Here is a 13195-nt window from a genome sequence, read left to right as displayed (position 1 = left end):
TACTCCTTTTGTAGCTTTCCAGAGATAATTCTTTTACTCTACTAAGAAAACCATTTGGGGAAAGAACCATGTTGATCCACTAGTGGATTCTATGTGAGGGAGAAAAACCCTCCTAGAAGATGAAAAAAATGATTGTTTCCTAAAACTACTTTCTTTACATATATAAACAACAGACATCTTTGTTATTATGGCTTTTTATGCCATGGAGTGGAGGCTCATCATCTTGATGTATGTAAAAAAATTTATTTGCATTGTAACGTATTTCTACTATTTCTGAAATTTTCTTTCACTTTTCCTTGATCGGTCCGAATAATTTACGTTAAAATTTATTTTCGAAAACTTTAAGGCGCTGTTCTTCCCTTGATATAAGAGGCCAGGTTTTGCATCCGTAAAGAACAATAGAAAGGATCATAGTTTTGTAAATTCTAACTTTAAGTTTTTGGACAGAAGGCAAGAGCTAAGCAATTTCGAAAATTGAAAAATACAAGCATTTCTCGCCTTTAATATCGCTTTCATTTCCTCATCAATTTTCTTTTTTCCAGTTACCGTAGAACCTAAACACTTAAACCCATCTACCTGTTCAAATGTATTCCCTGCTATATCTATATCACCAAAATTAATTCCGTTTCTACTGCTAACCATATGTTTTGTTTTATTCGTATTTATTTGGATACATGGTACTTATTTTAATTTTAAATATTGACTTTGTAATGGAAATTATATCATTCACTCCAAATCAGTCAGCTTCCAAATATCAAGTATATTCAGATTGAACCATTTATTTTAGACATGGGCATAAGAGTCAAAAATGGATTTCGAAAAATCACTACAATTTAAGTTCTAGGAATCCTAAAAATTAAATATAATAAAAATCTTAAAGTTGCAATACCAACAGCTCGGACTAGCGTGTAGCATATCACACCTCAGTCTCATTATTTATTAAAAATTCCAATCAAATGCCCAACTAAGTTTCTATTATCTATCCATATAATGGAGTTATTTTTATAAATGTGTTGTCCAAGCTTCGTACTCCATTACTTGATGTGTACTTAAAGGGGACAGTATAGTGATACTGTCTGAAATAGAACAATGGTGTTTCCTCTGTCACCATCAATTCAGGGATGTCAATGAGGAACAATGGTAGCTTAGGACATGAGTAGATGTTGAGGCAGTAACATGTGTCATACTATCAGCTTGTATCTATTTAACAATGGAAATTTGTAAAATATTATGAAATAAATCGAATTTAAAGTACTAAATATTGAGTTTTAAATTTCATTTACTGAATTCAGTTAAACTCTATGAAAAATAATAATAATAATGCTGAGATAATTTCACTTTCCTAAAACCTGAAAGTTGGAATTTTCGAAACCTTATTACTGTTTATTAGTTCGAAACGTTACCGCTAAGGTGAAAAATAATAGTAAGTTTTTGAATATTTGGATCAGTTTTGAAGATTATAAACCGCAGATTCACAAAATATTCATCCAGTAATATATAATTAAAATTATTGCAATGGATGGTTAAAATTGACACGTAAAGGTCTTGAGCTTGGTAATAAACGAATACCCATATGTTAATTAGAGCTGAAACGATAGTAACACGGAAATGCATGTAAGAGGATTGCTTTAGGGCTAAGATATATTCTCTATTGAGGAGATGAGGAATAATTGGGAACATGTTTTCTACCTGTAGCTGTTCTATATGACAGGCAAAAATGTACGTCGAACAACTGTCAGCATTGGAATTGATTTATTTTTAATTATAGTTTATCAAGAAAATGTTATTTAGAAATAGAATTGAATGCTTAATATAATTTATAATCAAAGAAATTATTTAGATCGTCTATAAGACATAGTTTGGGAAAAATAAAATATTTTCTTTGTCTTTTTTGTTGCAAATGTAAATTAATATTGTTAAGTATATTTTGTTTTATGTATGACTACAACTAAGAACTAAATTGTTTGATTTTTAATTTAACTCAGTAAAAAAAAAATTTTTTTTACTTTAATCTAATATAAATCACAAAAATCAAGTATAGTTGATAAATAAAAATCCTCGTTCTTATAGAAAAAGGAGTAAGTATTGCTTAACAGTTAAAACCAGAAAATGGGTCATTTTTTACTTTGTTTTTATCGTAAAAAATAAATGTGTTAACTCAACTCATTTAAACGTTTTTATTTTGCTTATGGATGATTGATGGAGAGCTTCAGTGAATATTAAAACAGATTATAGTTTCTTATTTTCATTTATTAAAATTAGATAAAATGTATTTTTGACATTTAAAATATATTTTAAACATTAAAAAAAAAATAAAGGTTTTTGTCGGGAAAACCACGAGATTTGGGGGTTTCAGTAGTTTTTCATTAAAATGTTAAAAAGAATCGATTCATCAAAAGTGTATTGTTGCAAAGCCAATATCTAGAAAAAAAAAGTCTTTATTTTAATGGAAATATGCCGAGGGCCGGGTGGCTCTATTGATTTTTGGAAAGAAGATGATATGAGAAAGTTCCCTATAGCCATTATGAGATTTGTTGTAACTTTATTTAATTTAGAAGAATATTAGGAAGCAATAGTAAGTATTTTGAAGCAAAATAATTAAATGCTCAAAAGAGGTGGCCTGATTCTCACCATTATCTGACTAATTTCAATTGCCAGTACAATGGCTACTTGGACAAGAAAATGATTTATATGAAATTTCAGATTTTATGAAATCAATAAAACAATATGATGATGAGTTATCTTATGAAGTGCATTCTTGTGGGCAAGGCATAATTTAAAAGTTTACCGTCTCCGAACAAATATGTAATGAATACTTTTATAAATGTTGTTTTAACTATTTAATTTTTCTCTAACAAAATATTTAAAAGATAAATAAAAAAAATAGAGTCATAAATATTTACAAGCAAAGCCATTTGCTTAGGGAGCTTTTAGTAGCTGCGGTTTATCTGAGAAATTTAGATGAGTTGAACTTCTAGTTGTATCAGATATAATTATGTACACAAAGCTACTTCAACGTGTTAAGCAATTAAGTAGTTCTCTAACTTTGCAAGAGACAAGCGCTTTCAATTAATCTCTGTATAATTTTGTTGTCTTCATGACTATTAAATGAGTTGAACTAAAATTCCTTGATATCAAAGCTATTAAGTTTATAATAGATAAAATTAGATAGAAGTATAAAAATATATTTATTTAAATAACGCCAATTTTTATACTTTGCGCACCCTCTTCCCACCCCTCTTCCAAATGTATTAGACAATTAATGAAAACGAAAATACAAATAAAACAAAAATAGATAAAAAATAAACATAAAAATAAAGTAAAAACTAAAAAAAAAAAAAGGAAAATAATGAACAAATGCACTTCATAAGATAACCCATTTCCCTTTTTTCTGGATTTTTAAAATAACCCATTTCCATTTTTTTTTTAAATTTTAGTCATACTTTCTTTTTTGTCCCCGTCTTTTAGTATTTACTGTATTAGTATATTTCTTTTTTATCTATATTTTATTTTCGTTTTCATTAATTGTCTAATACCTTTTTGTAATTCTTGTTTATTTATACTTTTTACTGTAAAACTTAATTTTAGTTGTTTTATCTTTTTCAGCCATGATGAAACCTTGCAACGTGGGGCGAAAAGTCGGTTCACGTTAAATAGTCTAATTAATATTTGATTTTTTTTTTTTTTTTTTACCGCACCCAGAATATCTTTCTTTTACACACGGCCAATCAACAATCTTCGGAAAATAGGAAATGAGTCAAGTTCCTTTTTAAAATTTAATGCATAAATTACATAATAATACAATATTAGAAAAACATCACAAGAATGTTAGGCAGATTATATATTCCAATCACCATTTAGTTCAATATATTTCTCATTGACATGTTAGCAATAAAAAAATAATTATGGTAAAACGGCCATAATACAAATGACCCTTTTCACTACATGGTTAGGGTGCAGCATCACTTACTTATAGCTGGTACTATACTAAATAATCAAAGAGGCTAGCTTATTTGTTTTCTTTTCTTAGATTATAGCAGGAATTTCAGCCATCCGTGCTAACATAACCCAATACAGTTTCTTCAACCAGATGGTTATTCTTCAGTAAAATAATATCCGAAGTCTAGTGAACGAAATGTGTCCAGATATGTACCTGTCGTGTTTTCGTGCTGCCAAAGTGTCCAGAGCGGATTCTCACAGAGAACACCATGCTCCGTTCGTATCCTAAAACTGGCAACACTTAGTTTTTTGGGTAGCTTTCTCGGTATTGATTCATCAAACAAGAGTCCAAATGGTTTACCTATAGCTCTCTCGTGCTCCTGGCGAACAAAGAGTTTTTACTAGCATCAATACTTCGGTTGGTCTAGGTTTGCCTGTGACTCAGAGGACTTTATTTGAAAAGCAGATCTGATTATTCAATGCGATCAATTGAGTAGTGCAAAGGAACCCATTAAAGCACCATATGGGAACCCCTTCTCAGCACCAGCTGTTCCAACTTCCCCCGGTTTTCCTACACCATTTCCTAGTACTTTGAGTCACTCTGCCTCTGCTGGCTGAGAGTCGGGGGGGGGGAGGAGTAAGAAAGTAGATAAAAATATTGAATTTTCTCACAACTTAACTGTTTCTCTGCTTACTGGAGGAAATCTGTGAAGTATTTCCTGAAATTCGCTTAGCGGTTTTGGAAAACTAATCTCTCTTAATAGGTAACGTTTGAACCGGGAGAGGTGTAGCCGTAAGCATGATGGGAAATAAACGTCTGTATTTTCATCTCCTGCGTTTCATATTTTAAATCATGAGCCAAAGCAAAAATATCTGAACTCTTTTACGAAATTTGGATTCTTCAGCCCCTGATGGAAGAGCTAAAATTTACAATTTCAATTTCAAATTTTATTGAAAGTAATCGTAAGATTTTTGTCTTCATCACATCCAATTATATAAAAAAAAATAGTACAAATGGTTTACCATGAGCTAAATACTCACGGGACACCTGGTAAGAGACATAAAGTTGGATATCCCTGCCGGGATAAAATAATTTTGAGTATAATAACCTCTTTGAACAGTGTTTAACATAAATTTTTTGAATAATAAATAATAATTGACGATAACATGCATTATCAGATTATATTATTTACAATAATAAATATTATCAGGTATTATGATGAATACAGCCCAGCTGCATCTTGAAAATTTCAGTAAGAAGTTGCCATTGGCCTCCAAAATTATAATTACGCCACTGCTTAGAAGATAAATATAAACATTTTGCCGAACAAGGTTGTAATGGTCACAACTAAAGGACGGTGACTGGAAGAGGCCAAGAATTAGTGGAAATAAACGAAACAACTCAATAGTGTTTTTAGGCACTGCAGCCTGAGCATTTATTCTGGAAAATAAGTCCTTTTTTAAAATGTACTATATCCTTTTTTTTTTTTAAATCTACAATAAGGCAAAAGTAAGGCTGTTCAACATCAACGTAAATTCAGTCCCAACTCAAGAAATCTGGAAGGTGGCTGGAGATTGTAGAAGAATGTATTTCAGTATTAATATTGGTTAATTAAATCTGGGTATATAGTATTTGACAATGTTTATTAATTAAATCATATGTGCGCATAAAACAGCATAGTATGCATCTTAACCATCATCTAGATTTTATGATGATTACCGTCAACAACATCTAAATAAATTTTTATTAATATTAAATGCAAACAGGGATATGCAGCGCTGGCCCATTGTCGCTGCAAAAAAAAAAAACGTATCTTAGGTATCTTTTACTTATTGAAATTCATACTGATTACGGATTAATGACTAGAAAAATTAAAACCGAAAATAAATAAATTTCAAATTTTTTGAAGATTAAAAAAAATTATAATTGTAGAAAACACTCTAGATTCAATTACTAGATAATAATCATATTTGCCATCATTCGAATGACATTAACATCTATTTACAGATTAAAACGTTCAGTCGGAAAGCAAATTAGACGCTTTGACATAGAAATTAGATAGAATAACGAAACTTCAACCTTAACCGTATTCCGTAATGATATTCAAACAATATAAGACAGGTCTAAATCGTTCAAAATAATTTAAGAATTATTTATTTTATTAGGTTGTGTAATTCCATGACCGGTTGACACGCGATGGCATTCATTCTCTGAATAACTCAAACAAATCTTCAATATCCTAGAGAAATGCCAAATTATACAAAGCAAAAATCAGGCCATTTCGTACGTGAAGCTATTGTACAGGCTAAAGAGTACATATCATTTTCCAAACAATTGCCTATACGAGCTCAGGCCCAATTTACAGGAAGTACGTTATTTTTTCTTCTTACTTTTTTTTAAATACTTTTAATTTCTTTATTATCATTGCATATATTTATTTCGAGGTTAAAAAGTAAAAATAATCATAATAAATCTTGTATTATTAAATTTAATATTACAGACAATCATTTTTCAGAAACATTCTCTGGAAGACTTGAAAAATCATTTCCTCACTGTAGAAGATAGATAGTTTAAAATTTTATAACTTATTTTATATTATGATTTACTTATTTTATATAATTTTCGCGTTGGAGCTACAAAAAAATAATATTTCATTGCACACATGGTATTATATGGCTCAAAGCTTAAACAAAATATTAGTTCAAGGTTGTGAAATCACTAGAAAATCAGTCTGGTCTGACATATGCCTGGGAAAGTTTAGAAGTCCTGGAATGAAACTACAGAGAGTTTCACACGCAGGTTCATCACTCACAAACCCTTGATGATTTGATCCACATGTGCCTTATCTCATTTGCCCCGATGGTGTCCAATTCCCGGAAGAACTATCCTAAAAAGAAAACATTTTTACCAGCTGACGCACCTATGAAAAGCAATGCCGAAACTAACGCGAAAGTGAAGATGAAAATATTGCTAATTATTCAGAGAGAACAAGTAAATAGTTATACCTAATATTACATACCTACTTATAGTGTAATCTACTCTCTTCACTTATGTTTTAAACCTTTATTTAAATTAAAAATTGTTTGAGGAAGGTACCACATTTGAATAGAAATTCAAAATACTATATGAAAAATTCTTTCAAGTATATATCTCAAAGATATATGAGGCATTAGGCTTCGGTAGCCATCTTGGCCTATACAGAAAGAGTGAACATCATCTCAAGAGCCGCATAATTTTTGGCTGAGATCAACAATTCACGATGAGTGAATAAATGCATCTTACTCAGACGAAGGGAATGGAGGCAGGATAGAAGAGGGAAGATAACACAAGAATAAAACAAGAATATGAACTTTAAATATCTCAATAGCTCAGCGTGTAACCTACAACATCTTCAACACAAGTAAACTAGAGCATCTATTATTATATGTAATACCGCTTATAATTTCATGTAACTCCATTACAATCCACAATAAAAATTAAATACTAACTCTATTATACAATCTTTTGGCCAACCTCCCTTATCACCATTCTTCATTTATTATTAAACGCATCAAATACAGCTCACTTCATTTATTCAAATCATCGATACTATAGACATAAAATTAATTTGAAAAATATCCCCTAACTTTTACTCCGGGAATATCTAAATTATACAAAAAGTTTAATTAAATTTTGTAAAAACATATAAAACATATATGAACAGTTAAATAAAGCCAATTCAATAAAATTAAATACAATTTTCTTAACTTAAGTATTTTACTCAAGGAGAGTCAAATTTTTATGTAATCGGTCAATATAAAGTATTTTTAATGTAATGAATTTTAATCGAAATTTATTTTGATCAAGTCAGGTAAAAGCTGATGGCATTTCATGCCAATTCTTTAATTTTTTTTTTGTTTTTAGTAAATTTGTATTTTTTAGGCTATGTCAATAATTTCCCTTGTCATTAACTGCATTTTCCATGTCAATAACTGGTGCAAATATAATGTTGTTTATCGACGATATCTGAGGATTAAAGATCAATTAAATACAAAAGATCAAAATGATAAATTAAAATGGATAAATCGAACCTCAATAATAATATTGAAAGTAATATTAAAATTATTCTACTTTTCAGTTTTTAATTTATACTAGACAAAATAAAAATAAAATATTAATTTCATTCTTGAAAAGATTAAATAAAACGCTTCAATAGTGTTATTTTTATAATAATGATAAAATAAATAATGTTTATAAACGTGAAGGTTAAAGCATACCCACAGAAGCCCTGAAAGTGCTTATCTTAGGAATAAGGTGGTATTAGATGCCATCAATATTGTCTATGCTTGCAAAATTATTTTAAAACCTTGTTCTTTTAAGGATACACAATAAGAGTTAAATTTTCTTTCTTTAAAAAATGTTATTTTGGTTTGAAAAAAATTAAGTTTTGGTATATAATTTATTTACTAAATCAGTAAAGACTCGTCAAATAATGAAACCGTGTTTTTTTTTTTAATTTATTAGTTAATCTTCTATTTATTTTCTAGTTTGCTTTAAAACAGTAGTTATTTTACATTAATTTCGATTAATGGTTGTTATCGTATTTAGAATCTGTTATTGAACATTCTTATTTTCGAGGCTTTTACCTAAAATAAAATAAAAAATAAATAAAATTTATAAGTTATTAATTTTGATTTCCTATGCTATTATATTTTGGTGTGTGTAAATACTGAATTTTTTTTTTGCTATGATCTTATATATATCTTATATATTTTAATATATTACCTAAATTATATTTTTTTCACTGTATTTATTACATCTTCTCAATAAATATTGAGAATATTTAATATATATATAAATATGTAATATATGGTGTTCAACAGCCGCACACTGCAGCAACTCAGTGTAGTTTTAGGACAAAAAAATTCATCCATTAGAAGAGAATTTATACTTATCATCAGATCTAATATTTTGATAATAATAATTACCATCATTATGAAAATAATAATAATAATTTTGTCGCCACCGTTGTCCTATTCCTTTGATATTTTGAAATTGGTTTTCCTATGATTAAATAGAATCATATGATAATAAGAGTGAAAATGGTAATTTCTCGAAAACGACATTACAATTATCAGTGGTAAGAACGTAACTTCCTAGGAAAGTGGGAGTATGAGGGATTTCAAGCCTGCCAACAGCTTGTCGAGACGAAGAAGAGCATCTCCAAAATTGTTCATTTTTTTGGGTATTGAACAGTAGCTTTACCGCCCTAACCGTTCGGAGTGAAAATCATTCATCAGCAGTAAATCAGTAACTCCTGCTTGATAAGTGAAAATAAAAAGAACTGCATGGAAGATTTTTTGGTTTCTTTTCGTTGAAAGAGGGATTATGTGTGGACACATCTCTAATGTCCAAGACCTAGGTCTGGATCGGTGCTATTTCCGACGACTCCCAAAAATATAGAATAATAATAAAAGCTAAGTGAACCCGGAGATTGGTTGCAGATACCACCAAACGCTAATTACGTACATCCATTAATTTACAAAAACATTAATTTAAATCATTTTAATAATCGCTACTTTTCGCTGGCAAAGGATGTTCCTCACTAATAAGTTCCTGTCACAGCATTCTTATCCTTCTGTCTGATGCGTCAAGTTGGGTAACATTACCGAGTGCGAATTAGTGTAATTGATTTTCCTAATTTATCCATTGTCACTGTATTGGACTACAAAATAAAATGCCAATACCCTTGTATTTTTATTATACAAGACCCTATGATGAAGAATATACATGGAAATTCACAAATGAACAGTATTGCATAATAGTTATATTTTAATTTGTACTTTTTATATTAGTCCTTTACTCTTGATTTATCCTTTTTTATGTTGTATATTATAGAACAGGTGTTCTATAATAAATAAATTTATAATTAATAAGTTTAAATAAAAAAGGATTTCTGCCCTTTCCATTTCCAGTTTTTTACCATTAATTGCATTCCTATATTTGTCAAATATTGTCTTATTTTACAAAACATTTTTTTTTTTTATGATTTATAATAATAACTTGTGAAAAATTTATTTCAGCGATGATTAGTTCCCGGAAAAAAGAAGTATTGGTCAACGGTTTCTTTTCTTGCCTGTTCTATCGGTATAGGACATCTAGTCGTCCTAATCAATTTCACCTTATAAGAATGACCCGTATAAATATTATACCCAAACATCGGACACAAAATACAATTTACAGCATAACACATGTGATGGAAACATTGTCAATGTTATAAACCCATTTTGAAATCAAGAACGGCTGCTCCAAGGTCTCAACTTCGCCTGGTGGTTCATGGACGACATTATCATCGCCTCTAGAGACGAAGAAAAGCATAAAACACATGTGGAGGATGTCCTGCGACGACTTGAAGACCACTGTCACACTTTGAACCTTCCCAGGAAGTCGCATTCTTAGACCACACGGTCAACGCCACTGGCGTTAGGACTCTTCCAGCCAAGGTTGAATTCATTGGATCATACATATCCCAGACCGGCTACGATAAGGGATCTGGGATGTTTCCTGAGTATATTTAGCTTCTACCGTTGTTGCATACCCATAGCGGCGGATTTGAAAGGTCCGCTCAACAGGTTTCTCCTGGGGCGAAGAAGAATGACAAAAGACCAGTCAGCTGGGACGAATACTCCAAAAAAGCATTTGAACACTGCAAAATTCCCATACAGAATCATGTAGTGCTGGGACATCCTGGGGATAACGATCATCTAGTCCTAGTATACAATGCCTTCAGCACCGCAATGGGAGCAGTTTAAGAGGAGACAGACAGCAACGTTTGGCGATCTCTCGGATTTTTTCCCAAGCTTTCGCCTCAGCATAGAATAAATATGGCATTTATGATAGGGAGCTATTGGCAATCCACCAGGCCATCTAGCATTTTAGGCATTACATGGACGGACGACTTTTTGAGTTATGGACGGATCGCAAACCGCTTGAATATGCTTTCTATCAAAAACTAGAAACAGCTACACCTATGCGGATTCGTTTGGTTAACTTTATCAGCCAGTTTACGACCAATATCCGCCACGTACCCGGGGAAGACAACACCGTCACCGACGCACTCAGGAGGGTCGAGGACATCCAGTGTACCGACGACTTTACACAAATAGATGCAAAACAGAAGAAGGATCCAACCGTTATAGACATGCAGAAAAATGACCGCCTTCGTCTGCGATGGATTAAGGCTTCTGGTATTGCAACGTCCATGCTCTGTGAGACCTCCACCTCTCAGCCGCGTCCATACGTTCCATTCCATAAGTCCATGTGAGAAGAAATTTTCCACCGTCTGGATGGGCTCAGCTACCCTGGAATACGAGCATCAAGACGGCTAGTAGCGGTTTTTCTGGCCTGGTATAAACGCACACATCTTAAAGTGGGCTTGATGTTGTATTACATGTCAGAAATCGAGAGTGATCCGTACAGGTACCTTCACTCCCAGCTCCAGGTTTGAACACATACACGTTTACCTCATCAAAATATTGCCAAACTCCAGTATTGTTTGACAATTATTGACCGATTCACCTGTTGGCCTGAGGTGTGCCTTCTGGAGGAGATAACAAGTACTAAGGTTGCGTCAGCGATTGTGGATACATGGATCTCCCCTTATGGTACGCTAGCAAGGATTACCACTGACCAAAGGTGCCAGTTCGAGTCAGATATGTTCATAAATCTTACTCGTATATTAGGTATCTTACGTACATTATGTAATCATAGATATTTGGGCAGCCTCTACGCCCGAGTTCTTCGAGGCATCAAGACGTCGGGAGGCTGAAGACCCTACGGGAGGCCATGAAGAATCTCCACCCGGCGCTATACCGCAGCAGCAGGTCCAAGACCTTTGTGCATCGAAACTTAAAGGACTGCACCCACGTATTCCTAAAGGACAACTCCGTTATGTTACCGCTCACTCCTCCGTTCTCTAGACCCTACAGAGTAATCTCACGGAAGGAGAAAACATGTAAGATCCAGCTGTCATCGGGTCCAAAAACGATTTCAATGGATCGACTAAAGGTGGCACATCTTCTTACCGCCGCAAACACAACACCGGCAGGAAGCGACGCGAACGCGAATAAGCTGATCAATTATGTGCTTGCTGTTTGGCTGCAAAAAGGTTTTAATGTTTGGTTGTGTAATTTGGTGATAAACATTGTAACTCAATTAATAAATAGTGTTTCTACTAATACCGATCATCATTTCTATTGATACACGGATTAAACACATTTCATTGAAAAGTCAAAAATTGGTAAACTTACATTGTAGTAAAAGTCTTACGTAAACGTTGATTGTAGCAATCAACCTCAAAACGTGGTGGCGTTCCAACCGTTCAGGGTTAAAATCGCTCAAAAGACTAACTATTCAATGGCAGGTGACTTGAATCTGTCTTAACTTGCTCAAGAGATGTCCAATTTGGAATTCCAAAAAGTTCTTATAAATAACACTATTCGTTCCAAAACTATTTAACGAAACTAGCAAACTGAAATAAAAACAGTGCATGCACATCTAGCAGAGAAAAAAATAAAATAAATAATAAATATGCGGTGTAACCATAACATGCTAATAATATTAATAGAAAACAATCTTGAATAAAGGGCGAACTTAAATAAATTGAGGCATCTATTTCCAAAACCCACCTTAGTTGGTTTTTAAAAATATTCATAGACAAGTTTAGCACCGTTTTCAAAGCTGAATCAGACTCGGAGTCCGATGTTAGTGGTAATTTTTTTTTCTTTGACTCACCAAGTGAGTGGAAACTAAGTTAAAAATGTATTTTCTTCCAACACTTACCATACAAAAATTTTATTTTGTTCTGAAACCCTCTTAAGATTTTGACATTATTTTATTCCAAACGCTGCATAGTACCTACTTATCGATTACTTGTAATGTTAAGTAGTGGTGGGAATTTTTCCAACAAATAAATTTCAAGTTGGCTTAACTCCTAGTCACACGAAAGTATTATTCAACTCGATGTTTTAGCTTGTTTATCCACGTTTTTGTTTAAACTAAGTTATAAAAATGTAATGCAATTGAGCTATATTGGACAAATTACAAACATTTAATTTGGAAATCACTGGTGGTGACAGTATTGTTAAAATTATCTGCAAAACATATTCTATTTTTCATAATTAAATATTTATGTTTTAATAGAGTAATCCTGTATTAATTTATTACTAGGTAAAAAAATGCAATTTTAGAAAAATGTTCCTGTATAACTTAAAATAT

General features: G+C 31.9%; 1 protein-coding gene across 1 annotated transcript in view; it reads right to left on the bottom strand.

The window, feature by feature from the left end:
• The window catches only part of LOC106692635 (GTP-binding protein Di-Ras2), a 28571-nt gene that overhangs the window by 7880 nt on the left and 7496 nt on the right, over positions 1 to 13195 (bottom strand). The gene's annotated exons all lie outside the window — the stretch shown is intronic.

The sequence above is a fragment of the Halyomorpha halys genome, unplaced genomic scaffold (genome assembly GCF_000696795.3).
Source record: "Halyomorpha halys isolate HHAL.00 unplaced genomic scaffold, Hhal_1.1 Scaffold64.1, whole genome shotgun sequence".
NCBI classification, from domain to species: domain Eukaryota; kingdom Metazoa; phylum Arthropoda; class Insecta; order Hemiptera; family Pentatomidae; genus Halyomorpha; species Halyomorpha halys.
Note: the sequence above shows the minus strand (reverse complement) of the source record. Positions and strands in the feature narration are given on the sequence as shown.